General features: G+C 42.3%; 1 long non-coding RNA gene across 1 annotated transcript in view; it reads right to left on the bottom strand.

Moving 5' to 3' along the window:
* The window catches only part of LOC138297354 (uncharacterized), a 128,527-nt gene that overhangs the window by 82,751 nt on the left and 17,841 nt on the right, over positions 1-27,935 (bottom strand). Inside the window, exon 3 of the long non-coding RNA XR_011204044.1 lies at positions 23,283-23,416. This is a non-coding gene — a long non-coding RNA (uncharacterized lncRNA). The remainder of the gene's footprint in view (positions 1-23,282; positions 23,417-27,935) is intronic.

The following is a 27,935-nucleotide window of genomic DNA, read 5'->3' as shown; positions in this document are numbered from 1 at the left end:
TTGACTGGCAGAGAATAGACAGGACAGCCCAGGAAGCGTAAGAGTCAATGCATGCATATTACGAGAGATTGTTACAGGTGTTCAAACGTTACAGTGGTACAGAAACAATTGAGCTGAAAGATATGATTCATTTTGTGTTCAGATTTGCTGAAGGATTGAGACCTGAAATTAACCAGATGATCAAGAGTCATTTGATTTGCTTGTTTTGCAGTATGCAAAGTACTGTAGTGACGAGATCAAATCGAAGCGGAGAAAGTTGAAAGAGAAGGCAATAGTGATGTAGATTAAAGCGGCACAAACAGGAATGCAGGGAAATTTTCCTCAACAACAGGGAAATGTGGTGTTTAAGGATCAAGCTAGAGGTAGAAGTCGTGGAGGAATTGGAAATGGAAATCTTAGTCCTGATTTGAATACTGTAGTGGTTCAGAATGATGTGCAGGGAATGAAGAGATTGTTGCCATGTCATGTTTGCGGAGGCCTCGCACAATGGAAGCAGGAGTGTCTGATGTTAGTAGAGGAAGGTGTTGTTCAGCAAACAAGCAACACCAACTCTTTCCAAAACGTGAGAGGACTGAGAATGAGAGGTTGTAATCCAAATTTTCAAAGCAATGCCCCAGTCGCAGTCAGTGGAACTGCAAGTTCATATGGTACCTAGACAGCAAATTCAAATACCTCAAGCCCCGATGGAGCAGCAGCATGTGATGCTTCCTCAAAAGTTCACAGGTCCAAGGTTTAATCAGAGTAACACCACAGTGCACCAATTCCCGTCATGCAGTGAGAATGGAATAAATGATGATTGGGTGAGTGACTGTGCAAAGCCCTGACTTTGGGAATACCTGATTATACGAAACCCTTTATGTTGTTTTGTCATGAGCGTGATGCATGTTCATTGTCCGTCTTGACCCAAGTCGATGGTGGTGTAAACCGCCCAGTAGCATATTTTTCAGCTACTTTGGACCCAGTTGCAGCAGCTTTACCAGGTTGTCTGCGTTGAGTCGCTGCAGTTGGACTGAGCCTCACTCAGAGTGAGAGCATTGTTATGGGACACCCCTGACAGCAATGGTCCTTCATTCCATTGAAGTTTTACTTACGCAAACTCAAACACAGTACCTTACAGGTTCCAGGCTGACTTGTTACGAGACAAGCATCCTGGGGTCCCCATATTGTTGAAATTGACAAATTGGAAGATGTCGAACATGATTGTCTCAAAGTAACTGATCTGTGCACAACACCGAGACCTGATATTAGAGATACCCGACTGGAGGAAAATGACCAATTTATTTTTGTCAATGGTTCCTGTTTGAGAGAGAACACAGGAACACTGAGAGCAGGGTATGCTGTATGCACAATTTCTTGTATACTTGAAGCGTCCTGGCTTCGAGGAGTATATTCTGCACAAGTGGTGGAACTGGTAGCCCTTACTACAGCATGCCATGTTTCTGCACAGCTTAAAGTTACCACCTATACGGACAGCCAGCATGGATTTGGAATAGTACATGATTTTGGCCAGTTGTGGTCATAGAGAGGTTTCCTGACCTCTTCTGGTTCACCAGTCAGAAATGGTGAGAGAATTCATGAATTGTCACGAGCTATTCAAATGCCTGAGAAGATTGCCATGGTGAAATGCAGTACACACCTGAAATCTTTGGCCCTCATTATGAACTCAGCTGGATGCCCCGCTGCCAACCGTTCCAGCGGTCAACGGAAGCCCGCCAGTGGTGGCGGTCGGCATCACTCCAAATAATGACGCCTGGAGACTCACCGCCATTGATGGCGGTGAGGCCCGCCAGGCACCATGCTGGCGGTCGGTGGCGGGGGTGGATGCTGCTCCACCCTCACCGCCACATCAGTCCAGACACCACCACACCTAAAATGATGCAGTTATAGGCGTGTCAGTGTATGAAGGCATACCTCCTCCTGGCGCAGCGCCACGGAACAGGTAAGAGCTGCCCGAGAGGGAAGGGGGAACGGGGGAGAGGGGTATGTGTGCGAGTGTGCAAGTGCATGGGGGTGTGCGTGAGTGTTTGTGTAGGGGGATGTGTGTCTGTGTGTATGTATGTGTGTGTGCATGTAGGTGAATGGATGCATGAGGATGTGGGGTTTAGGAGGGACCTGTACGTAGGGGTGGGGAGTGGGTGATGATGAGGGTGGACCTGAGAGGCACACAAGGATTTTTCAGAGGAGGGTTGGGGCGGTTTTCAGGGTTCGGCTGGGTGGTGGGGGCGGTTCTAGGGGCTTAGGGGGTGGCTGGGGGTAGTGGCAAGGGTGTGGCCTTGGCGTGTCACATACTAGTGACAGGAATGAGGATTCCTGTCACCTGTATGCTTTCTGCCAGGGATTACCTGGCGGGGTATCCCACCAGGAATTCCCTGGTGGAAATGGGATCGTCATCCCACTGTCGGTCCGGCCTCCACCGCCGGTTCGACTGTGGGTTGCATTTAGTGAGATAAAGACACAAGGAAGGTTAGCTCTAGATGCGCAACACGTAGGAAAGCTTTGTGTATATAGGCCTAAATATAGAACTTATACGTTGTCTGTGTGAATGCAGACATGTGTTTTTGTTTCAGAGTAAATGGATGTTCATCTTGAACGGACAGGATCTGACAATTCCTGGAGTTTATTACATATGTGGACCAAATGCATATTACCGTCTTCCAAGAGGATGGTATGGCACAAGTTACTTGGGGATAGTTTTCCCAAAGATATTTCAGATAGAGAACTTGAGCAAATTACCTGAAATGACTGGATTACATCATGTTAGACCAAAGCGAGAATCATATTCTGGCATAGTTGGAGACATATTTGGAGCAATCATTCCTTCAGTAGGAGTTGTTCTGAATTCATAGAAAATTCAAAAGTTGTCTACTATTGTGGATAACACGCTGACAAATCTTTCAGGAGCCGGGATCCTAATAGGTACAGAAACGGCTGTGGTAAGATCTATGACTCTACAGAACTGCCTTGTGTTAGATATTATTTTAGCAAAAGATGGTGGAGTTTGCAAAATGTTGAACTCGAAGCATCGTTGCTCATATATTCCTGATGATAGTAAAATAATTAGAAGCTTGATTAGTAATCTGAATAATAATAGTGCTGATTTGAAAGAGCTGAAAGAACCAGGTGTTTGGGAAAAGGTTGGCAAAGGATTTGCTTCTGTGGGAAATTGGTTTTGCAATCTAGGAAAAGGGATAATATTGAAAATAATACAAGGGATATTGATTATTGTAATTTGCATAACTGGATCATGGGGAATATGTAAATTGTATCATGTGATTAAATTGAAGAAAATGAAAAATGATCAGAGGAGGGAAGAAATTAAAATGGAAAAATTGTTCAGCTAAAATTCGAAAAGGGAACGAAGAATTAAAAGAGAGAGGGAGGACAAATTTTAGCGAAGCAAACATTTGTGTAGGAAGGTATAAGTGTGATGACATATTTAGTCATCAGAAGGGGGGATTGTAAATGCTGAATTTTTACTAATAAATAATCATGTATTCAGAATAATGAATCTGCACAGAAAATGGATTAATATAGAAAAGAATGCACAACTTGGAAAATGTGCCTACTTGAGTGGCTGCTAGTAACCACAAAGTGTCCTTATGAATTGGTTATTAATGTGATATGATGTGCTCATGTTTAGATTAATGTAGTAGTATGTTATATTAATGATTATGTGTTATGTAATTTGCTTTATTAACTGTAGGCCTTATGTTAGTGATGTCTTGGGCCTAGTTACACAGCCTCATGTTAAGTTGCACTGTATAAATGATTCACATAAAATGGCTGTTTAGAGAGTTGAATACTTGTATTGTTCCACTGCATTTATCAAACACTAGTAAATGTTTTCTTTCCCACGAGAACTGCTTGCTAGAAAATGTTGTATTAGCTATTGATACACTGTAGAGTTTAGAGTGTGGGAAAGCGATGTTCACAGGAGCTAACAATGGATGCACTGACTGAAGGACAGAGAGATACAAAATTGTTACCTGACTAGTCTGACGATAGGAACAGGAGAAGAGGAGCCAATCATCGACATGTGAAAGACAGTTCAGTCATATCTTAGATCTGAAGTTCTACTTTCATTGGACTAAATGGAAAAGTATGATTCCTTGACCAATGGCAATGTGGGAAGAGTTCTAGAGAATTTTAACTTAGCCTGACTGCACAGAGAGAAGTGACCCCATTCCGATTATCCTCATCTTCAAGGCTTATTTCTGTCTCGCTTTGATTTCTTTTACTTAGAGAATTCCATCTTGAACTCTATTGCTTAGACTTTTGATGCTGAATGCTGATCCTTAGACTTTGCTCTACCAATGATTCGGATAGTTAGAGTCCCCTGTTCTGAACCATTTTCTTTCATGGTCTGATGCTGATGCTGACCGAACTGATGTCCAATTGACGAAGACAGTTGCAGCTTGCTGATCCATACCGAGGAGAGGTATTAACCAAATGTTATTTTTTGATGTAATTTGTCTTTTGTTCCTAGGTACCAACCGCTAATTTTGATAGAGCCATAGTTAGATGTTTTTCCAAATTGTGTTGACTAAATTGTTTTGCATGAAGCCCCAACATGCTATTCTAATCAGAAGGCTAGTTAGGAGACTCCTAGAAGATGTTTGCTAATTATTTACAACAGTTGATGATGTTTCTCTGCTGAATCTAAATGTATGCTATTTCTATTGCGCAGTTGTTCTTGCCATTAATTTGTACTGTAATTCTAGAGTTCCTAACAATACATGCTTTAGTAAAATTGACATTCCTTAGAAGATTTGGTTAACCAGTTTTGTTTCTGTATGTTTATACTCTGATTTTGAAAGTAAGTTACGTGATATTAGCATTGTTAATATAGGGAAATACACATTCTAACTTTATACAAAGGTGTGGTTATTCATGGCCAAAGGGGTCATGGTGTGTGGAATTACTGACTCCAAAGATTATTGATACTATTGATAGCTATTGTTATTGATTGGTAATGGAAAAGAGTCTTATGCTGGGATTTCCTCTAAGCGCAGTCAAAATGTCCATTGAACCTCTAATGTGTCCCCTTATAAATTAAAGAGAGAAAGCCAGATAAAGTCAGATGTGCTAACAGATTCTTTCACGTGCACAGGGGCGTTGCTTGGTCAGAAAGATGGCAGGGTGTGGGGGGTTGAGCTTCAGATTTCCTGACAATCACACTGGCATATAATGTCAAAATACATCATATGACAAGCAGGGCACAACACAGGGCCTAAGGGGGCAGTGGAAAAGAAGACAAACACAGATTGATAGGGTACTAAGTGAAGAAATTACAATATTTTGTAAAATAGCCAACATTTTTGAAGACTTTCAAAGCAGAGAGGGGGAGAAAGTGTGTGCATTTTGTCTTTGTTTATGTAAATATTCCTTCTGAAATCCGACAGACACCTCACCATACCCACCTGAAAGTATCTATACTCAACTATGTTCCAGAAAATACATGTATTGGGGGGTGAGGAAACACCACAAACACCCCACCCAGAAACTACACCCGTGCATGTGTACTGGGAGGGGTTGTGTTTGTGTGTGCGTGTTGAAATCTTTAAAAAAGAGCATGCAACACGGCGGTAGCAGTAGATGCTCATTGCTAATGCGGGGAATCCTTGATGCTTTGCATAGGGATACTGCGCTTTGTTTCTTTTTGCTTTATTAAATATGTTCAGACTAAAAGTAGGAAAGTGAGTATAGTTCCTTCTTCCACAGCAGAATGAAGAATGCAGCTCCATCAATGACAGTGACATGAAGGAAATTTAAAACAACACACTGGAAGATGTAGCCGATGACATCTAAGAAAATGAAGCAGAGTCAGATATTTCTGAAGACAAAAACATACATTATGCAAAGACATAATGACAGAGAACCTCAGGTTTGTACAAAAATCAGAAAGGATAAAGGAAACACTCACAGGAATCTCACATCACCGTGTTTGTATTGGGCCCAATCAGTAACAGATATTCGAAGAAGAATATACCTGCATGGAGATGGAGCTGCCACAGTATTCACTAAGACCTAGGAACTTCCATAATAATAATTTGATTGACTAGGGCAGTGGTTCCCAACCTGTGGTCCGGGGACCCCTGGGGGTCCGCAAAGCCTCTTCAGGGGGTCCGTGACTGCTTGGAAAATGTAATAATTTTTATAGATTAGGTCCCCAGCTTTCAGTAATTACTCAGTGGGGGGTCCCCCTGATTCCAATAATGATTCAATGGGGGTCCCCGAGCTCCGGTACTGATAAAATGGGGGTCCACAGAAGTCAAAAGGTTGGGAACCACTGGACTAGGGGAATCCTAAATCAAAGAAACCTTTTTCAGGTTAGACTTGTTCTTTCAGGGTAATAAGACTTGGGAATTTTCTGCAATGTTAAATGTGGGAGACTGATGTGTGTAGTCAGGAATTGAAGACAATTGAGTTGCTAACAGTAGGGGGACTGAAAGAAAATTATTGTAGTGAGACTAAAAGTATAAAGGAATCATTTAATAAATGGTTGAGACTTATCCTTGGTATGAGACCACTTATTAAAATAGTGGTCATCTAGAGAGAAGTACTTTTCATTGGTAGGGCCTCATTTAACGCTGAAGGAAATGGCCTTCCTCTGTGTAATATCAGATATTCAGTACTGCCAAACTCATGGTTCCGCTTCCTCATTGAGTGTTGAAGGAACTGCTAAGCATCAGGTTGGCTACACCATGGGAAAAACCTTACTGATAGCCCATCTACATCGCTGCAAGCAGTCTGGAGTGTCACAAGCATTGTCTACCAATTTAGTGTTTTCATATTTATGACCTTCATGATAGACACAGTAGTTGCAAACAATGTGTGAAGAAAACTGCTATTTTATTTAATGCAAATAAATGCTTGCTTTGGATACATCTATAAAACAAAAATAACTTCAGAGTGGGCCACTGTAAGAAATTGGGTTATTAGTTGAGAGAGGTGAAAGCCTGAAACAAATAACAAACATAATATTTTTCAGAGTGAGAAACAAAAGTCACCAAATGAGCCAGTGCTTAACACTCTGGTAGCTTGGCACAACAGCAGTCAGGCGTAACTTAGAGGCAATGTGTGAAGTACTTATGAAGCACCCAAACAGCAATAAAGTGAAAACACAACACAAGAAAACTCCTCAACTAAGTTAGAAAAGTAGAGTATTTCTAATATAAACAAGCATTTCAATGCAGTGGGGCTCGCATTTGCTCGAGTTATAGCTATTAGCGTTGTATATTCCTAACTGGACTTTTCTTGCCAAATAAATTGAAAATGAAAAGTAAAACAGTTGTCTTAAGCAAGTCAATTCAAAGCGCCATGGCTGCCATGAGCATGACCCACGAAGGAGACACAAAAGGAAAAAGAAGTTAGCTAGCAGTCAAACGTATCTGCAAAAGTGCAATTATCCATGTAACAGGGTTGATGGCCAAAGCAGTATCAAAACTGCCCCAAGGAGGGACAAGCGTAAAGCATTTACCAATGGTAACAAAGGGATTTTGAAACGTAAGCCTATGAAAGAGTGATAGAGATAGGCGTGCGGTGGGCGTGGTTAAAAGCCCACAAGACTTACAAAAGGCCAGACTGCTTGCATGCTAGACCTAAAAAATGAAACGTATGTCAGAGAGAGGTGCTATGGAGAGATGGGGTGCATTGTTGGAGAGTGGTAGTGAGGAAATACATGGAGAAGGTGGTCATGGGGTGCCAAAAAAGACTGTCACACCAGGCGCCACCAGCACTAGAGCTGGCTCTGGCTGGGAGTGTTAGCCCCACACCCCCCTGAAGTTCAGGTCTAGTTGTGCCCCTAGGCTACACCCCCTTATGTCCTGGCAGTGGTATAGCCGGACTTACGACAGGGAAAATAAAAAAAAGGCCAGGTTAGGTAGACAGGCAGTTTTTGAGAAACTGCTCCACATTGCCAAGGTGTCCTGTGCATTTACGTTATTTGGGCAGTCTGGTCTCTACAAAGCCTGTGCTGCGGGCATGTTGACTTTGAGGTGTTCTAGAAGTTGCCCACCCTATCAGGTTTTCTGTCAGTGCTGAAGAGGACCCCTTTAACCTTCGCAATCTAATCGAACGATCCCTCTCTATAAATGACTGCAGTGAAAACACGATGGATGTGTCTGCTTTGCCTTGAATGGGTGTTTAAATGTCCTGCTCCACTGGTTAGGGCTCTCTGTTGTATCTACAGCTCTTTGGCACACTCTTGTGTAAAATTAGTGCAATTCATTGGAAAAGATAGTCAATAGATAAGAATGTTTCTGTGGCTTTGGTATTAGATGAAAAAAATTTGACGTAGCCTCAAGGAGGCACCTGCGGGAGGTAGTATATATAACAAGTAGGGTTAGTCATTTGTTTTGTACTTTGGGTTGACTTCTATATAATGAACCCTTTGCTGCATATCAAAACTCACCCATTGCACCCCAAAGGTGACCTGGTGCCCCGCCAAATACACCACTTCACAGTAAACAAGACCTGCAGCATTACAACATCTCTGCCAGGACACCAGTTAAAAGCATTCATTCCCCACTTTTTTAGAGTGTTCGGTAGGGGTGAATGTGGCAGAAAACAGACCAAAATAAAAACAGCCCCCACCAATCAATTAGAGAGTTAAACAATGGCTCTCATTGAAAAATAGGGTATTTTGAACTTGTAAATACACACTGTATAAGTGTTTGCAAAATATCGAAGACTGTGTAGATTTGAGGTTGCTCCCGGCAATGTCTGTTTCAATATCAGCAAAATCACCTGTAAAAATAGGCCCAGCAGAGCAGAAAACAGGCCCACAAATAGTCAACAAGCATTTCAACAAAGCTCTAATGAAGTTAGCAGAGCACCTGAGAAGATTTATGGCCTCAATAATGGAGCTAGGCAATGCCCTGTGTGCGACGTCATGAATGCTGTCAGGGAGGGGCCCTGGAGAGAGAGAGAGAGAGAGAGAGAGAGAGTCTCTCTGCGATGCATTGCAAGAGCATATGGTGTTTGTTTAGTAAAATAAGCTTATTTTAGGAGCCGTTTGTTTGGTAAAATAAGCTTATTTTAGGAGCCGGAAGGAGGACAGCACTGGAATAAAGCCAAAACAAATGTCAGCAACATGGGAGGAATGGAATGCTGCAATACAATTTAGGCAGCTACCAGCCTAAAACACGCACACATGCACAGTGAAAGGGGACCACCACAGAAATGTAAAAAAAATAGTCTGTCACAGCAACAGATAAAGAAACCGAAGGAGAACAATACAGTAGCTAGGCACTATTCTGAATCATAAAAAGGAGGAAGAAAAAGGCAGAACTGACTACTAGCGAGCAAGAATCTTTAAAGGACACTGCAACCAACAAATGAGATCACTTTAACCCACAGTATAAGTATACTTAAGAATACACCAGGTCAAACGCTTACGCTCAACCTAAAAATTATATCAGAACAACAAAAATCCAATCAGTAGAGTAAGAGATATTGATTTTTAAAGGTTTCAGTAACAATAACACCAACAAGCCACAAAGCCCCATTTGTGGTTATTTGGTTGTGCTAGATTGGGAAAAGTCACAAGCGCGGTTGACTGCAATGGAGCGTGAGTTGGAAACAGGAGCCTGGTAAGTTTTGCTGAAGAGTTACCTTCTCAAGTCTGGTGAAAAGGGTTCCATTTGCATTGGTACGAGGAGAAGGCTTTCGGCACAGGGAGCAGGTCGAGTATCGCAGATGTTCATAGCTGTAACGCAAAGAGCCAGTCGTCACTGGAGCTATGAGCTGGTTGAGTGTCGCACACGGTTGCTATCAGCACAAATTGCAGGCCTTGTGTTGGTGGTCATCGCATACGGTGGAATTTCGCATTGTCGGTCGTCGTGTGTGGCGGATCCTTGGCACAAAGCGGTCCCTCCACGGTCGCGAGGAGCCCAGTCCTCAGGATTTACACCTTTTCTTGAAGAGGAGTTCTCACTGATGCCAGCCAAGGGTCCATGACCTGATGGGGAGGTACCTCTTGGGGATCACGATTCACTCCAGCAGAAGCTAGCAGCAGGGCTCAGGCAGATCCAAAGCATGCCCAGTTGGTTCTAGTAAGTTGGGCAGTTGCAGAGAGGCTTCTTGAAGCTTGTTGGGAACCCGTGGCTCACACAAGAGGTCAGCCTACTGACCCTTGGAGTCACTCTGGGTTGCCTGGGATCCCGGCAAGCAGGTCCAATTTTACTTCTTCAGCCAACAAATCAGTCCTTCTGGCAGCAGGGCAGTCCTCCTTTTGAATCTTCCACGGGTCTAGTAGTGTTCTGATGAGAGGTTCCTGAAGGTCTCTTATTTGCATCAGCCTTAGTATGGGGGAATTCCCTGACCTTTTTCCAAAACTGGTTCTGGTAGTTCTTCTCCTTCCTCTGGTCCTGGCTCAAACTGTCTAGGGTGTCAAAAGCATTGGAAGGCATGCTGTCTGGTTCTTTTGCGCAAGCTGCAGATAAGTCCTATGACGTGTAATAAATACACAACCCAGAACAGCTGAGGCATTCACAGTCATGTGACCCAGGACACTGGCAGAAAAGCACAGTTGGTGTGGGCAGAAAATTGGCAACTTTATAAAAGTGGCATTTTCAAAATTGTAAATAATAATCTGACTTTACCATTAAAGAGGATTTAAAATTACAGTTAATTTTAGTGTAAACATAATTTCTTAATTTGCTCCCAATCTGAAACAATCACTTATTAAGTGTAATAAGGCAACCCAGTGTCAATCTTTGTGAGAGATAGCTTTACAAGGTGAAAAAATACTTTACAAGTTTTTCACTGCTGGGACATGTAAGACTTAGACCAGACCCACCTGTCCTACTTTTTATATACCATGTGACCTGCCCTGAACGTGGTTAAGGCCTACCTTAGTTGTGACTTATAAGTATTAAAAAGTAAGGTTTAGGCCTGGGAATAGTCTTATTTTGCCAGGTTGAAATGGCAGTTTAAAACTACACTACAAGCTGGAGAGGCAGGCCTAAGACATGTTTTACAGTGTTACTTTAGTGGGTAGAACAATGAGTGCTGTTGCCCACTAGCAGTGTTTAATTTTCAATCCCTAGGTACAGGTAGTACTATGTAATAGTGACTTTTTTCTATTTTTGTAAGGAAAGGGAGGAGACACTTTAGCATTGGTTAGCAGGGGTGACGTGCATAGAATCCTACATGTCAACAAATAACTTTTGGAAATACATATTTGAATATCATAAAAGCCTAGTTTCAGTTCAAACTCTGCAGAATCGATGCTACCCTTGATGAATTATTACCTGGGGCATAGGGACCCTCCCCCACCCCCACTTAAGCAGCTTAAGCATGGGATGCCACTGGGATCCATGGACTGGTGAGGTGGGTTCTACTAAGCATTAAGTAGTTGTTTATGAGCCTCCTCTGCCCTCAGCACTGGTGACAAAGCGCTTGTCAACAATACTGTTAGGGAATACATGACAGAAGGGAGTAGGAGGGAGCAGACATGCACAGCACCGGAAAGAGAAAAAGAAAATGCATAAAATCAGAAAATAGGAGAAAACTCAGAGGGTCAAGTAGAAAAAGTAAGCATGAGAGAAAGGTAAAAAAGAAAAAGTAATGATGCAAGACAAAAGGTAGGCAAATACAAGGAGGATGGAAAGAATGGGAAGAAAAGAGGAAGGATGAGGAAGGAAAAGTAAAAGGACATAAGGAAGAAAAAATGAAAGATAAGATGGGAGGGTAAAAAGGTTGATAGATGGAATGGTGAGAGGATAGATGAAAGACCCGAAGGATCGATAGGTTATAGAGTGAATGAATGGAAGGGTGAGGAATGGAAAGATGGGGAAAAGTGAAAAGATGGATGGCTGAAAGTATAGATATATGAATATGTGGATATTTCAATGGGCGAGTAAGTGAAAGGGTGGATGTACATATGGATGGGTAGATGATTAAAGGGTGAAGGTAACTCTTCCTAGGAGGGTAGAGTCTGCTTGCCTCATGCTCGGTGTGAGTACAGGTATGGGCCAAGTTGGAAGTATTTTAATTTTCTGGCTATTCCCTTGATTATTACCCCATACAGGGAGCAGAAGGGAGATTCCAAATTATGATACATTTATATCAGTGCTGATAGCACATTCATTAATTTTACAGAAATGGAGGACCAAATTAATTCCGTAATTTATAGATTGGTTGAGTAAAATATGCAGAGTGCGGTAATATGAGGGTTTATATGCAAAACAGGTTGAAGCAAGTTAAAAGGTTTTTCACATATGGGATGTATTGTTTGCCTAGCCTAATTTATACTATTGGACCTTGTAGTCATAACACTGTTAGCAATAGGATGAATAGTTTGTTTAATTTGTATTTTTGAATTTTAATGTTATAGCAATTTTTGGGTATAACCTAGTTTAAGTAAATGAGAATGTAGGTGGCAATGAGTTTTACGTTTCTGTAGTCTGATAAACAAGATGCTAGGTCAGCTTACTACATAATGCAGACAATACTTTCAATGTTGATATTGATCATTTATATGAATTACCTCTGTCAGTGAAATGAGATGCTGCTTAACTTGGCTATGTGGATGACAGCACTCATATATGTACCTCCGATTATAAAAATGCTGTTCTTTCCTTCCTTGAGGAGAGGATCCTATTAGTTGCACATTAGGTCGGTTTTCGCTGAGAGTAACAAGTTTCTGTCAAGTTATCATGCTGCATTGCCTTGAATTGAGAGAACTGTTGATTTTAGATAAATTTCAGGTCTTAGCTCCAATAGATTGTTTTCTAGTTGGAACTGTGGTCAGTTGGAATTGTCATTGTCGTTGATCTTTTACTTTGCTGTCTGCTACTTTGCATTAAACATTTCATAGTTTGACTGTAGGCTTCCTGAGGTGTATAACACAACACAGAACAATACTCAAACTTTCAATGCTGAAGCCGTTGCCACAGTCACCTTGTACCTGCACTAATGCCTACAACTCTACCCCCTTTTTTGTTTGTTCAGTTCTTTAACCTAATAATACCGCATAGGAAACATGCAAATATATTTTGTGAATTCTCTTTTGCAATGAAGACATTTCTGGCTTCATATAGCTCCGTGGATGACAAGAATCTTTACAGCATGCCCTCAAAATATTTGTTCAAGATTAGAAGGGTGAATGTCGCTCCGCCTATGAAAAGGATGAAAGGACAACAAATTCCTATTTGCATTAAAATTATATTTGCAAAGACTACACAGATTGCACATATTGTACTAATTGTCGCATGGTGAGATTCATCTAGTGGTAACAGGTGTGAGGAAACAGACTCAAGGAATGGTGGATGAATCAAAGACTCAAAACATTTTATTAGTGAGGCATTTTACTATTTTGCCTTTGCAAGTGGGAATTGCATGGTGACCATGGTCCAGAAATTCCTCATGCACGGGCAAAGTCAAAGGGGCATATTTATACTCCGTTTGCGCCGAATGTGCGTCAAAAATGTTGACGCACATTCAGCGCAAACGTTGCCCCATATTTAAACCCTGACGCCCGAGCCGGCGCAAAAGGAAAATGGCGCTATGTGCGTCAGTTTCTGGAAGCGGCACCCCGCCCTGCGTTAATGACATGCAGGGTAGGCGTTCCCGTCCAAAAAACAACGTACACAGCGGTGCGTCGTATTTATGCTTCCGGGCAAAAATTACTCCCGCACGGTAGGCGGCGCAAAAAAATGACGCAAAGCACGAATATCATGAAATTTTAACGCCTGGGTCAGGGCAGGCGTTAAAATGGGGCAAACACACCTGTACTTAATCAGAACACACAGAACAAACAACAGAGCAGCAGAGCAGCAGAGCAGCAACAGGGAGACATGGAGGTGCTTTTTCTTCAGCGTGCACATAGACGCAGAGCCCTGCAACAACAACAGCAGCCACAACAACAACAGCAGGGAGCCCAAAGACAGCGCAGAAGGCAGGAGAGGATATTCCGCCCAAGAACAACCCTGCATGGCCTCAGGGAACGGGACATCATCCAGAGGTACCGGTTGAACTGGCAGGCCATTCAGCAGCTGCTGAGAAATATTGAACAGCAGTTGGCCCCCACTTTAGTGACTCCCCGCACTATCCCAACAGAAACAAAGCTGCTTGCCGTACTTCACCTGCTGGCAAGTGGCTCCTTTCAGACAACTGGTGCCCTGGTTGGTGGAATATCACAATCATCATTCTCCGCATTCCTGCCTAAAGTACTGGATGCCATCATTCGCCTGACACCCCGCCACATCTGCTTCCCTAACACACTGCAGAAGCAGCAGGAAACTAAACAGGGGTTCTACGCCATCAGTGGCTTCCCGCACGTCCTTGGTGCAATCGACTGCACACACATACGTCTTGTGCCACCTGCTGCAACAGAACACCTCTACCGCAACAGGAAGCACACACATTCAATCAACGTGCAGGCCATAGTCGATCACCAAGGACTGATCACCAACATTGTGGCTAAATATCCTGGGAGTGTACATGACGCATTCATCTTCCGTCACTGCACCATCAACCAACACTTCCAGGATGGACGATATGGCAATGGACTACTTGTTGGTAAGGATAAAAAACAAACTCATATACACACTGCACAGAAACCCCCTAGGACAAACAACACATACACCACAACAGCAACATCTAGACAGGAACACACTGAGGTACTCACATCACTAGCCATGTTTCAGAAGTCACCATTGAACCTGTCACACATTGGATTTTACTCTACAGCTTAATGTGAAGACATTAATGACTGTGGTTGCCTAAATGTCACCTTGCAAATTGGAAGTCTCACAATAACCTGTACACCAATACAATGCATAAGTTTAAATGTATGGGATGGCCTGGGTATGTTCATATGAAAGTTTCAAATGCACTTTCATGTTTCAACTCTGCATGGAACTATCATCACACCCCCAGTGAGGACACACGGACACCTGTATCACAAGTCACAATGCTAGGGAGGGCACACTGTACTTGAAAAACCAATACATCCTGCTGACAACCAGTTAGGCAACAAACACTTGCTCAGCCAAGGAAAAAAACTAAATGCCAAAGTTTTCACCAACAACCATAGGTTGTCACATTAGTACACAAAAGAGTCACAGACAACACAAGACAACTACTGCCATCAAAGATCCGTACAACAGTGCCTCCTACATCTAATTGATCCCATTCTGTGTTTCTCTTTCAGCTGATCAGGGGTATGGCATCCAGCCTTGGATAATGACACCATTTGGGAACCCAAATACTGCTGCTGAGCGGGCATACAATGACGCCCACAAGAGGACACGCAGCATTGTGGAGCAGACCTTTGGGATCCTAAAGTCAAGGTTCCGCTGCCTTGACATCACTGGCGGTAGCCTACTCTATTCCCCAGAGATGGTCTGTAAGATCATACTCACTTGTGCCATATTGCACAATATATGTGTAAAAAGGAATATTCCCCTCCTTGAACTGGACCCAGACATGCCTGAGGATTACGAAGAGGAGGATGCTGGCCGGCAACAGGAGGGGGAACAACCTAACACGGCAGCAGGAGTGCGTAGGCGCCAACAGCTTGTCAACAATTTTTTTTCTTAATGTATCTTAATAACTTGTATAGCACAATTGTAAATAAACACAGATAACAAACACCACATCATGCTTTGGCCTATGCATTTCTGACCACCTTTATTTTGAAATTGCTGAAGAAGAATGTCGTCTCATTGAGCAATAATGCTATAACAATCATCACAACCAAAATAACATCACAAATGTATGCACAGAGGGTAGGATGTGACATGATACATTACCATACACAGAGGCCAACAGGAGTACAAATGTGGCAATCACACATGCCGGATCCAAACACCTGAGACAGTCTCTCACCCAGCCCAAAAATTTAGATCATTTGAAAGTCACATCACACGTGTTCAGAAACAGGGTGGGACCATCCATGTGTACGTGACCATGTCATCAATGGCTTCTCTCAAGTGTGTGAGATGAGCAATACACAATTGGAACAACATTAGCTGCCACTAACTCAGGAGGAGACCTTGAAGTCACAGTGACAACATACACCCAGACAGGTGATAGTGGATCCACATTCCAACACACATGTACACATATGTCATACAATCAACCTAATATTTGAAAGTAGACCATCACAGTTGTGTCCCAGTCTGAACCTAGCAGGAAGAATGTAACATGCCACTAAACCAGTTAATGCAGAAAGGGACACAGACAACAACTAAATAATTTTCATCAGCACATCAGGAACGCTGAGAGTCTTGCAAACATAGTCATTGGAAAATGTAATGCAAGTTTGCTCAAAATCATCATTACTGCAAACGTCAAATGGGATAATGAGATGAATGAATGGTCAACAGTCATTCATACCATATGGCCTTACATTAGCCTGCTGCTGCACGTTTGCCATAATATAATAAATAAAACCCATGGATACAGTAGCTATTCTGGATGGTTAAATCCTAGGGTGCTGGGGGCCTAAGTCCACCTCTACCGCCCCCAAACATACAAGAATCTTGTACTTGTGAACTAAACACATGCATAAGGCACATGTGTGGGCTACATGTCAAAAGTCCAACACAAATCAGAAACACAAAATCATAATGGGACATGGTTAGCCCGATAAAAACTGTAAGTGACTATTGCACTCCCTGTTAGGACTACAGATAAAAGCATCACCATCATAATTGTGGCCACATTTTGGAGAAGGAATACATCATGGTATCCCATCCATCATTTCAAAACAGCCATCAGCAATTACCCAAAATATGTTGACAAATATGGTCAAGACATTATTTAACGTATCCTAAACATTACAGTGTGAATGCCCTCTATACATACAACAACAGACATGTGTCATATCCAACCACAAATGTGTAACACATAGCACCGTTTGACCATGACAAATCACCTTCCCCAAGTTAAAAACATGAAGACATAATAAAAAAGAATTGCTCAAAATTCGACGCATACAGCATGGGCATCATAATTTGTTCATGTACATGAGTGCACAGAATGCAGAGTCAATTATAAATGTATCCAAAAGTTTCACATGTTTAGCCATCAAAGTATAATTTCCAGCATATATTTTTTTGACTCAGCATCATGTGCACTACTGTACGTGGAAAAAATATGACCCCCATGATGTATGCGTGGTAAAATTGATGCAACATGGACAATATGTTGTTCATCTCATGTACATTAAAAAATTATTAATATTCATATCATAATTTTTGACTCAGCATCATGTGCACTACTGTACGTGGAAAAAATATGACGGCCATGATGTATGCGTGGTAAAATTGACGCAACATGGACAATATGTTGGTCATCTCATGTACATTAAAAAATTATTAATATTCATATCATATTTTTTGACTCAGCATCATGTGCACTACTGTACGTGGAAAAAAATGACGCACATGATGTATGCGTGGTAAAATTGACGCAACATGGACAATATGTTGGTCATCTCATGTACATTAAAAAATTATTAATATTCATATCATATTTTTTGACTCAGCATCATGTGCACTACTGTACGTGGAAAAAAATTACGCCCATGATGTATGCGTGGTAAAATTGCCGCAACATGGACAATATGTTGGTCATCTCATGTACCTTAACAAATTATTAATATTCATATCATATTTTTTGACTCAGCATCATGTGCAATGTTATGCGTCAAAAAAAATGACGCACAATTGTGTATGCGTGAAAATATGACGCATAACGGGAAAATAAAAACGGCGGCCATTTTCTGCAGGAAGTGATGTAATAGGATATCCTGTTTACAAAATCTGTACTGGGAGTTAACTTCCACTTTCACTTTGCAGTCTCAGATTTATCTAGACTGTGTGGTTGTGTGAAAGGTGTTGTCCTGTGTTTTACTGCTTTTGTGTCCTGTGTACCTTGTATTTTGTCTTTTTGTGAATCTATTCTTGTTGCATAACATTGTCTCAGTCTGTTTAGTCTAGTATTGTCTATTCCTGTTTATGTTTGTATTGTCTGTGGGAGTCTGTTGTGGGTAGCATAGTTTTTGGGGTTAGTTGGGCTATTTTTCTCCTGTTTCATTTTCCTTCACACCTCTACCTTTCCCCATTTCCCACTTTTACTTTCTTATTTCATTTGTCAATTACTCTTGCTTTCAATATGTCAGGTAGGCCTCGCCTGTCCAGGATGGGTGAGGATGAATTGGGGGGATTCATATGGCTAGTTAGCCATTTCCTCCCACTGATGCTGGAGGCTGGGGGCCGTGTGATACAGGGGTGTCACACGGAGGCAAGGAAAATCCGGTGGGAGAAGATGCGCCATCACCTGGTCCGGGTCTACGGGAGCATGCGCACTGTCCATCAATTGAAGCACCGCTGGGCAGATCTGATCACCAGGGAACAGGACCTGCTGGACCACCTGGGAATCAGGATTGGTGGCCATGTTGGTGAGTACAAATCAATTACATGGGAATAATAGAAATCTGTGTGGGAACATGTGATGATTGTTACCCAATCTGCTAGATAAGTAGCTGACTGTGTGTAATGCTAGGGAAACCTAGGCCCATGTTTATACACATATATCCCCATTTTTGCACCACATTTTCACGCAATAACAGCAGCAACTTACAACATATATATGTATTTTGCAAGTTTGGCCCCTCTCTGCGTCACAAAATGATGCAAATGCTGCGCTACAAAGGTATACAAATGTGCCCTAATGTGTATTTGTTGCACAATGTTTATGAAGACCAATGCTAGCAGTCAGATGGCTCATTTTTTCTACACATACCAGATGCCTGTAGCTGTATGTAATGTAGTGTTGCATTTGTGTCAGACAAGCAACACGTGAACGGCTCTTTTTGTACTCTACAGGTCATAATGGCCAGTGAGTAAGTCATGTAGAAACAACATACCTACATATGTAGACGCCATAGCTAGACAGAAAATTTGTAACCCATTATGATGCTACACATGTGTGTTGCCTTCACGACACATGAAGTTAGATATGTTGTCCACAGATATGTCACATGTGTGTGTGGTTGCTGTGTGTTGAACATGTCCACCTAGCCTGTTTGATTGTGAGTGGTCATGCAGTCCTCATGGAACCAGTTTTGGGATGTCTCTCTGGGATGCACATGCTGAGATGTATGGATAACATTATTGTTGGGGCATACTAATGGAGGGTGAACTTGGACGACACCTGACTGTCCTGGCCACTGCATGTGTGTAGTAGGGTGTGTAACTGTAGCAGGAGACTCATCCAATGTTAATGTTGAATACAAAGTCATCCATGCAGTATGAGCATGTGGGGAAGTGTATCATTACCATGTCATATTCACACAGTGTCATTGTAACTGAAATGATTTGTCAGTTCACCCAGTCTGAGTATATTCTTCCTTTCATGCTTTACAGGTGGACCAGCCCCGTACACCGTGGGAGAGGTGGCACATTTTGACGACCCCGATACCTACAGTGAGTGTCGCCTGAGTGCTATATTCATTGTTTGGTAATGAAGCATGATGGACTACTGTGTGTTCAAGAGTATTCATGATTTGATGCGCTGGCCGTTCATTTGCATTGTTGTTTTAGTGTGATATCAAATTGGACTTATGTTTCTGTAAAGCAATACCTAGCCATCTCTCAGATTGAGGGGCTGTAGGTCATTCCAGTTGGGCCGCAATGGGGAATGGGATGAGTCATTTGGAATACACTGGTCAATGTAAGACTTGGTCGGGGACTTGGCATGAACTGAGTCTGCATATCAGACTGACAGTCTCCCATATAGCTTAGGCACATGGCTTTGATGACAAGTGCTTCTTCCTATTTGAGGATGGACTGTGTACACTGTAGGTTGGATCTTCCGGGGGCATGTACTTCCACAAGGTGAACTAGAAGTGTGTGTGACTTGAGTGCAATGGCCTAGGTGTTCTGTCGAATCATGAGAATGTGTGTTCTACCTCCTCTGTGTGTGTTGTTAAACATGCCTCACTGATAGTATGTCATGTTGGCCTAAGTCATATCATTTAGACATGTGTGGACCTTGGATAGGACAATGTTTGGCTGACTACAACATGTTGCTAGCCATTCATAGGTGTTGTGTGTGAAGGCACATACTTGTTTAACTTTCTATACACTCCTGGGTGTGCATTGAACATGGGATAGTTGGTTGTTCTTCCCACACCACCATCAAAGACTAGGATGTTAATGCGAAACAGGGTACCTAGGACTGTAGCAACCAGTATGTTACACGTACTTGAGACCTTTTGTGACTTGAGTTAGTACCTAGGGCCAGATGTAGCAAACTGTTTACAAGTTGCAAATGTCATAAATTTCTGTTTGTGAGTTGCAAACGTCTGTTTCCTATTCCGAAATGTATTTGGTGATTATGAACATATTTGCAAATTGCTTGTCCAAATCCAAAATATGAAGGGGTTTTTCAGACCTATTTGCAACTCACAGTGGTATGCAATTCCATTTGCAAACGAGTACGTGGTTGCAAAGTGAGTCACTGTTATCATCCACTTGAAGTGGATGGTAACCCACTTGCTTACTGGAAGGGGTCCCCATTGTAACCCTTCACCTTTGTGAGTGGACCTAAATAATCCTGTACAAAACAGCCAGTGGTCCAAGGGACCACTAACTACCGTGAAATTATCCAAGATTGAAGTTGTTGTAATTTATTTCTAAGTGCAGCTCATTTTCCTTTCAGGTAAACGGCCTACACTTGGGGAAAAATAACCTGCTTTATTTAAAAGCAGTCACGGCCATGGAGGTCTGCTGTTCCCAGCAGGCCTCCATCCCCGTGAGTGCCCATAGTCGCTAAGGTGGCGCAACTTGGAACCCACTTCATTGATGTTAATGAGGTGGGTCTTAGCGACCCCATAGCGACTTGCAGACGGTGTCAACGACAACGTTCTGCATTGCAAATTGCTAGTCGCATTTTCCAACTTCCTACATCTGGCCCCTAGTGTAGACATTTGGTTATGGCCCATGGGTTCAATCTTAGCACACAACTAATTCCAAATGGCATTGAGTGAGGAGTGTGATTGTTATCACATAGAGTGACATATGTAGTGAAGTCAGTATGCGGAAGAGTTGCTGCCATGATGTCAAATGCCTTAGGTATGATTTGGATGAGTAGTTTAGGGTGATGTCATCCATCATGTAGAGACATGGATATGCTAGGTGTGATATGCCCTTATGTATGCATGCTTCACATGTACTTCCTCTGAGCCCTTCCGTGAACTATGTTGTGACAATTGCTGCAACCAATACATTGCTAGTAATGTACAAGTAACCCATTGTGCTATTCCACCCAATGCAAATCCTAAGGTAAATATTTGCCTTTTCTCTTCACAGCTGCAAACATGAGTGCCGCAGATCGCAACCAATTTGAGCGCCGTGCCATGAGATACAGGCACATCCTGCAGGTGCAGTGTGGGTATTGGAGGATGGGCCGCAAGTACCATTCTGATCGGGCCTCCGGGGCGTGGTGGGCCACACCACAGGCTCCCCCTACAGTGCCACCACCAACCACCAACACCACATCCACCAGGTCTGCCCAAGTGGACCCAGCAACGTCTGCAGCAATGGACCCTGCATCTTCCTCCAGACCTGGACCCAGCCGTGTGGTGGTAGCAGGACTCTCCCGTGGCCAACCAACTCATGCCACAACATCAACCTCCGCCGGCACACAAACCAGCACAGACCCTCCTGTGGACCCAGCTGCCTTCCTGGCATTGACCAGAAAATTGGACAAGTTAGTTAAAAAGGTGGACGACCTGAGGGAGGACATGAGTTACATCAAAAAGAAGGTCCGCTCCATCAGGCGCACACTACGGAGGGCAAATCTGTAGCACTTTTGCCCTCTTGAACTTTTACCCCTCCCCTCTCACCTCTTTCCTATTTTCTACTGTTAGTTAGGTTTTGGGGATTAGTATTAGGATAAGTATAGGTAATTAGCTTAGTTAGTGTTAGGGAAGGGGGTGGGGGGTCCTTATTCTTTCTATCTTATATTTTTGTGTGGGTGGGTGGGTGGGGGGCAATGTTGGGATTCCTGTTTAAAAAAAATAAAAAAATAAAAACAAAACAAAAAAAAAGAAAATTCTGAAAATGTCACAAAAATATATGTTTGTTTAGGATAGTATAGTATGTGTGTAGGTTAGTAAGTGTTGTCCTGCATGTGTCTTGTCTCATAATGGTGGGTGGGGGGTTGATGTTTAGATCGTTTCGTTACATGTGTAGAGTAAGTTTAGCTTAGGTTAGTTAGGGACAGTTGTGGGTTAGTAGTAGTCAGGTTAGATTAGTGTAGGTTTACCTTTCCCTTAGTTGCCTCTTGTATTACTCAATTGAAATAAATATTTAGTTAACCCTTTACATGATGCGTTAGGTGCTACATTATCATGGCCTTGACATCAGTGTAGCAGAATGTTTTAGTATGACATTTGTGTCCTATGCTCGCCATCCCCAGGAAATTGAGGTTTCACATCCCAGCTACCCGTGTGCTAACTTGGTAAGTATCCACCATGTGGGAGACCCACCATTGGTAGTGTGCATTGATCACCAAGGTTTTGTTTCGGTATGTATCCTACTTCACAAAGAGTGCTTCCAGACTTGTTATTGTGGGTAAATTGATAGGTCGGACAGCAGTGTGAAGTTCAGGGAGATCTTTGTAGATGAGGAGTTGTTCACACTCTTGTCTTGTTGCTTTCATTGCTGACCTACATCATGTGTGTACTGATTCAGCATGACTTTCCTTCATGGAAGTATACTCTGTGAGGGTGATTGATGCAGTGTAATTTGTTCATGATTCCTTACATTATGCGGCATTAATTCCTATTTATGTATTGCATGGTGCCTACATGTTAGGGTTTGTACACAGCAAAGAGCATGTCCCCTCTCACTGCACTAGTGGGTTCTGTAATAGCTCCCTTTTAAACTTACTATTGAAAGCCTTTCTTGTTATCTCACCTTCCCCCCCCCTTGGCTTCTGTGTATGTTGTTTAATGTGCTGTTTTGTTTACACATTGGGCCTTGCTTTTACCAAGGCTTCTTTAAAACACTCCTCCCTAGGCCATGTGTTAATCCAACTCATTTGCATAATAACTGAAACTCTGCACACCTTTCAAGAACATGTGCAGCATGTGAGGACCACACCCAGCTCTTCAAACCACACCCAGCTCTGCACACCTTCCAAGAACATGTGCAGCATGTGAGGACCACACCCAGCCCTTCAAACCACACCCAGCCCTGTCTATAAAAGGCATCCCCCGAGCCTCACCCAGTGCTTGTGCTCGTCTACCTCCCACTTACCTGAGAACAGATCCCTCGGCGCTGGCACTCCTGCTCTTTACAGACTTTCATTGACTTCAATGGGCGCAGCTTCTGGCTCTTCCTTCTTCCGGTTTCCGGTTCCTCCTTGCTTCAGCCTCTCTCCTATGAGTAACCTGCAAAAGAGAAAGAAGACAAGGTTAGACTGATCAGTATCTCTTGCCAGCAACAAGTAAGTGCAAAACTTTTTACTACCTGAAAGAACTTTGACAACAATTTCTGGATTCGTGTATAGACAATTCGAAACGAAATACCTTCCACGAACATTGTGATTCAAACTCTTTGTTTCAAGAATATTTTGCAGAACTTTGTGAAGCAAACATTGTTTTTTCTCATGGAACTTTTAAGAATCGAACAGTGGAAACCATTAACAGCAAGGCAAACAGTAAATCAAGGACTTGCACAAATTACATGCTGTATTTTTATGTAAAAGTACAGTATTTGTTTTAGAAAAGATTCTGGAAATATGGGAAAAAAGCTTTACAGTAATAGAAAACACATCCCAGAGGAGCAGTAACACATTCCAAACCTGGAAACTAGAGACCAGGATCCAAGAGGTACTTTTAGAAAAGAATTTCTAATAAATAAAGGGATAGTCAGGAACCCATTTAGGAATAGGTTGCACTTATCTGTTCTTTGTTTATGTTTCATTAGGCACCAGTTTCTACAGAAGTCAGAAAGGGCCGCAGATTTGTGCAGCACTTCAACAGTGGAAACGCAAGAACGGTGTTGTCTCTCTTTTTTATTTTATCCACTTCCCCCTTCCCTTGAGCTTCTGTTCTTAGTGCACTGTTTTAAAAACTAGTGTGCTGGAACAAGCAGTTTCAGGGTGGGGTCGGATTGTCTTCAACCTCCATCAGAACTGAACAAGAACTCAGGTGAGCTGGGCTTTGACAGAAGCACAAGCCTTAAAAAATGTCAGTTCTGGTGGACGATGAATACCGGGGAAGAAATAGAGGGCATTGACGTCACGGATATGGCGCAGGCCCTAAATGAGGACTTGGCTCATAATGAATCAGTGTCTGGCATCTTGCAACATATGCAAGAGGAAATAGAGAGATTAAAGATGGAGAATACCTCTTTAAAACAGGATTTAAGCAGGTATAAATTTAGGGGATCTCAGTGGAACACAGCTTCTACGCCTTTGTTTAAAACCTCCTCAGAGACAGGGGCGCCATCAAAACATACAACTTTGCCTTCCCCAGTTGAGGTTACTGCTAATGTTCCTAATGTTGTGCCCTTAGCAGCACCTGAACGTTTTCATGGAGATAGTAACAAATTCCATGTGTTTATCAATCAATGTCAATTACACTTCATTTGTAAGCCACAACAGTTCCCTACTGATGATACGAAAGTGGCATTCGTCTTGTCTTATTTGGGTGGCACAGCAGCCAATTGGTCAATTCCTTTCGTGGATAGAGATGATCCCATCCTCCATAATTGGAATCAATTTAAACGTACCATGACCAGCCTTTTTGCAAAACACACTTTCATGCAGGCAAGTGATAATGAGCTTTTAAATCTTAAACAAGGTAGTAAGGATTTATTGACCTATCTCACTAGTTTTAATCGTTTACTCACCGAGACACAGTGGCCAGAAGAAAAGCGTGTCTCCCTTTTTTATAAAGGTTTGAGAGACGAGTTAAAAGACGCGCTGGCTCATATCGTTGATTTGCCAAAAGACTATTCGGACTTTGTAGATTTAGTTGTGAAATTAGAACATAGACTAGGAGAAAGAAAGGGAGATAAATACAAACTGGAATCACGGTTAACTTTTATTAGACACGAGAAGAAAGACACAGATAATAAACTCCCTGAACCAGAGCCTATGCAAATAGGGACACTCAGAGGTCCACTCACATCAGAGGAAAAAGAAAGAAGGAGAAAATTTCAATTATGTTTATATTGTGGCAGGGCAGGTCACTTTGCCAGAGAATGTCCAGTAAAGCCTAAAACTCCACGAAAGGGTACTGTTTCCTCCACCTCCTCAACTGAATCGGGAAACGATTAAGCTCGACAAGGGGAGAGGTTACTTGTTCGAGAAAACATCTTAATCAAACCTCTAATGCTGCAGCCTTCCGAGTACCGCACATACCTAGACATTTCATAATTCAGGTCGTTTTAATTGTTACTACCCAAGTGAGGCATTCTCTCCCTGTCCTACTGGACTCAGGCGCGACAGGAAATTTTGTGGATAATAAGTTAGCTGAAATCTTAGGACTTCCTATGTGCCTAAAGCCTTGTCCAGAAGCAGTATGTGCAGTGGATGGGTCAGAATTGACCCATTGGATTAATTTGGATTAATCACAAAACAAACAAGTCCACTTGTTATGGTCTGTCAGAACGGGCACACAGAGGTGATTAGCTTTGATCTGATAGATACTCCTAATTTTGGTTTGATTCTCGGGGTACCCTGGTTAACAACTCACAACCCAAAAATTGATTGGGTGAATAGAACTGTTACTTTGGATTCCTCTTTCTGTAGAACCAATTGCTATCAAGAAGCAGGTACAGAACAGAGCACAGTATTACACTGTGCTAGTGTTACACAAGATGAACCAAGTCTCCCTCCTGAATATTCTGACTTTAAAGACGTCTTTGATCCAGTAAAGGCTAGTGTGCTGCCCCCACATCGGTCTTATGACTGCCGTATAGATCTTATCCCAGGGGCCCCTTTACCTAATAACAGAGTATATGCTTTGACTGACGAAGAAACCAAATACTTAAGAACCTACCTAGATGACCTACTACAGTCTGGGTTCATCCGTCATTCCACATCTCCGGTGTCATCTCCACTCTTTTTTATCCCGAAGCCGGATAAATCCCTGCGCGCGTGTATCGATTATAGAGGACTAAATAAGGCTACAATAAAGAATAAATATCCTCTTCCTCTAATACCTGTGTTGTTGGATCAATTAAGACATTCTACTGTATACACTAAACTAGATCTGCAGGGAGCTTACCACCTGGTCCGAGTAAAAGAGGGGGATGAGTGGAAGACAGCTTTCAAGACAAAGTTTGGTTTATTTGAGTACACAGTAATGCCCTTTGGGTTATGTAATGCCCCTGCGGCCTTTCAGTTCTTTATAAATTAGGTCCTACACGAATTCCTGGACGTTTGTGTCATAGTATACATAGACGACATCCTCATTTACTCTAAGAACTCAGAAGAACATACCCAACATGTTCGTGCAGTATTATCAAAGTTAAAAGAAAATCATCTTTTTGCTAAGTTAGAAAAGTGTACTTTTAATGTCAACAAGGTGGACTTTTTAGGATACTGCCTGTCACCTCAAGGAATAACTATGGATGTAAAGAAAATCAGGGCTATTGCTGATTGGCCAGAACCATTCTCTGTAAAAGATATTCAGAAATTTCTGGGTTTCGCCAATTTTTATAGGAGGTTTATTGCACATTTTGCAGACATTGCGGCCCCAATAACTACCTTGTTGCGGAAAGGGCAACAATTTCTTTGGACTGATGAGGCGGCACACGCCTTTCAACTCCTAAAACAAAAGTTCACTTCAGCCCCAATTCTGAAACATCCTGATCCTGACTTGCCCTTTTTTGTTGAAGCGGATGCTTCACAAGTAGCTTTAGGAGGAGTTCTCTCTCAACCAGATGCAGTAGATGGCCAGTTACATCCTATAGCCTTCTATTCCAAAAAGTTATTGCCAGCTGAACAAAATTACACTGTGGCTGAAAGGGAACTACTAGCTATCAAAGTAGCCTTTTCAGAATGGAGGCACCATTTAATGGGAGCCAAGTGCCCAGTTACAATCTTTTCTGACCATAAGAACCTACAGTTTTTTGGATCACTTAAAGCACTAACACCACGTCAGATGCGCTGGTTAATTTTTTTTAGCACATTTGACTTTGTTATAACCTATAGACCAGGTGCACAACAAATTCAATCTGATGTGTTATCTAGATACGGACATACCTCAGACATGAAACAAGATAAAATAGGAGAACCCATTATTCCTCCCCAAAAGTTGTTGGCACCAGTACAACAGAAGGATTTCATCACAGATCTATATAATGCACACATGCAAATAGCACCTCAGGATTGGTTAAAGGATTCCCATAACACAATACAACGAGGTTTATTGTATCATGACAACATGCTGTTCGTGCCCACCTCTGAATTACAAACACAGGTGATAATTTGGCATCACGCCTCACCGTTGGCAGGTCATCCTGGTTGGGTAAAAACCCTGGAAAATATTCCCAAAACACTTTTGGTGGGACACTATAAGAAAGGACATTAAGCAATTTGTCACTACCTGTCCAATTTGTGCAAGACATAAATCTTCTCATAAGGCTCCTGACGGCTTGTTAATACCAATGCCAACACCCAAACAACCTTGGCACACTGTGAGCGTAGACTTTATTGTAGGTTTACCACCTGTAAAATCCTTCACAACAGTGTTGGTTATAGTGGATTTTTTATCTAAAATGGCACATTTTGTACCATTACGGAAATTACCCACGGCGGCAGAATTTGCCGATATTTTTATAAGGGAAATTGTGCGTTTACATGGTTTGCCAAGCAAAGTGGTGTCAGACCGAGGGAGCCAGTTCAACTCCAGATTTTGGAAAAAATTATGTGAAAAACTGAAACTAGATGTGGCC

The sequence above is a fragment of the Pleurodeles waltl genome, chromosome 5, assembly GCF_031143425.1.
Source record: "Pleurodeles waltl isolate 20211129_DDA chromosome 5, aPleWal1.hap1.20221129, whole genome shotgun sequence".
Lineage (NCBI taxonomy): Eukaryota > Metazoa > Chordata > Amphibia > Caudata > Salamandridae > Pleurodeles > Pleurodeles waltl.
Note: the sequence above shows the minus strand (reverse complement) of the source record. Positions and strands in the feature narration are given on the sequence as shown.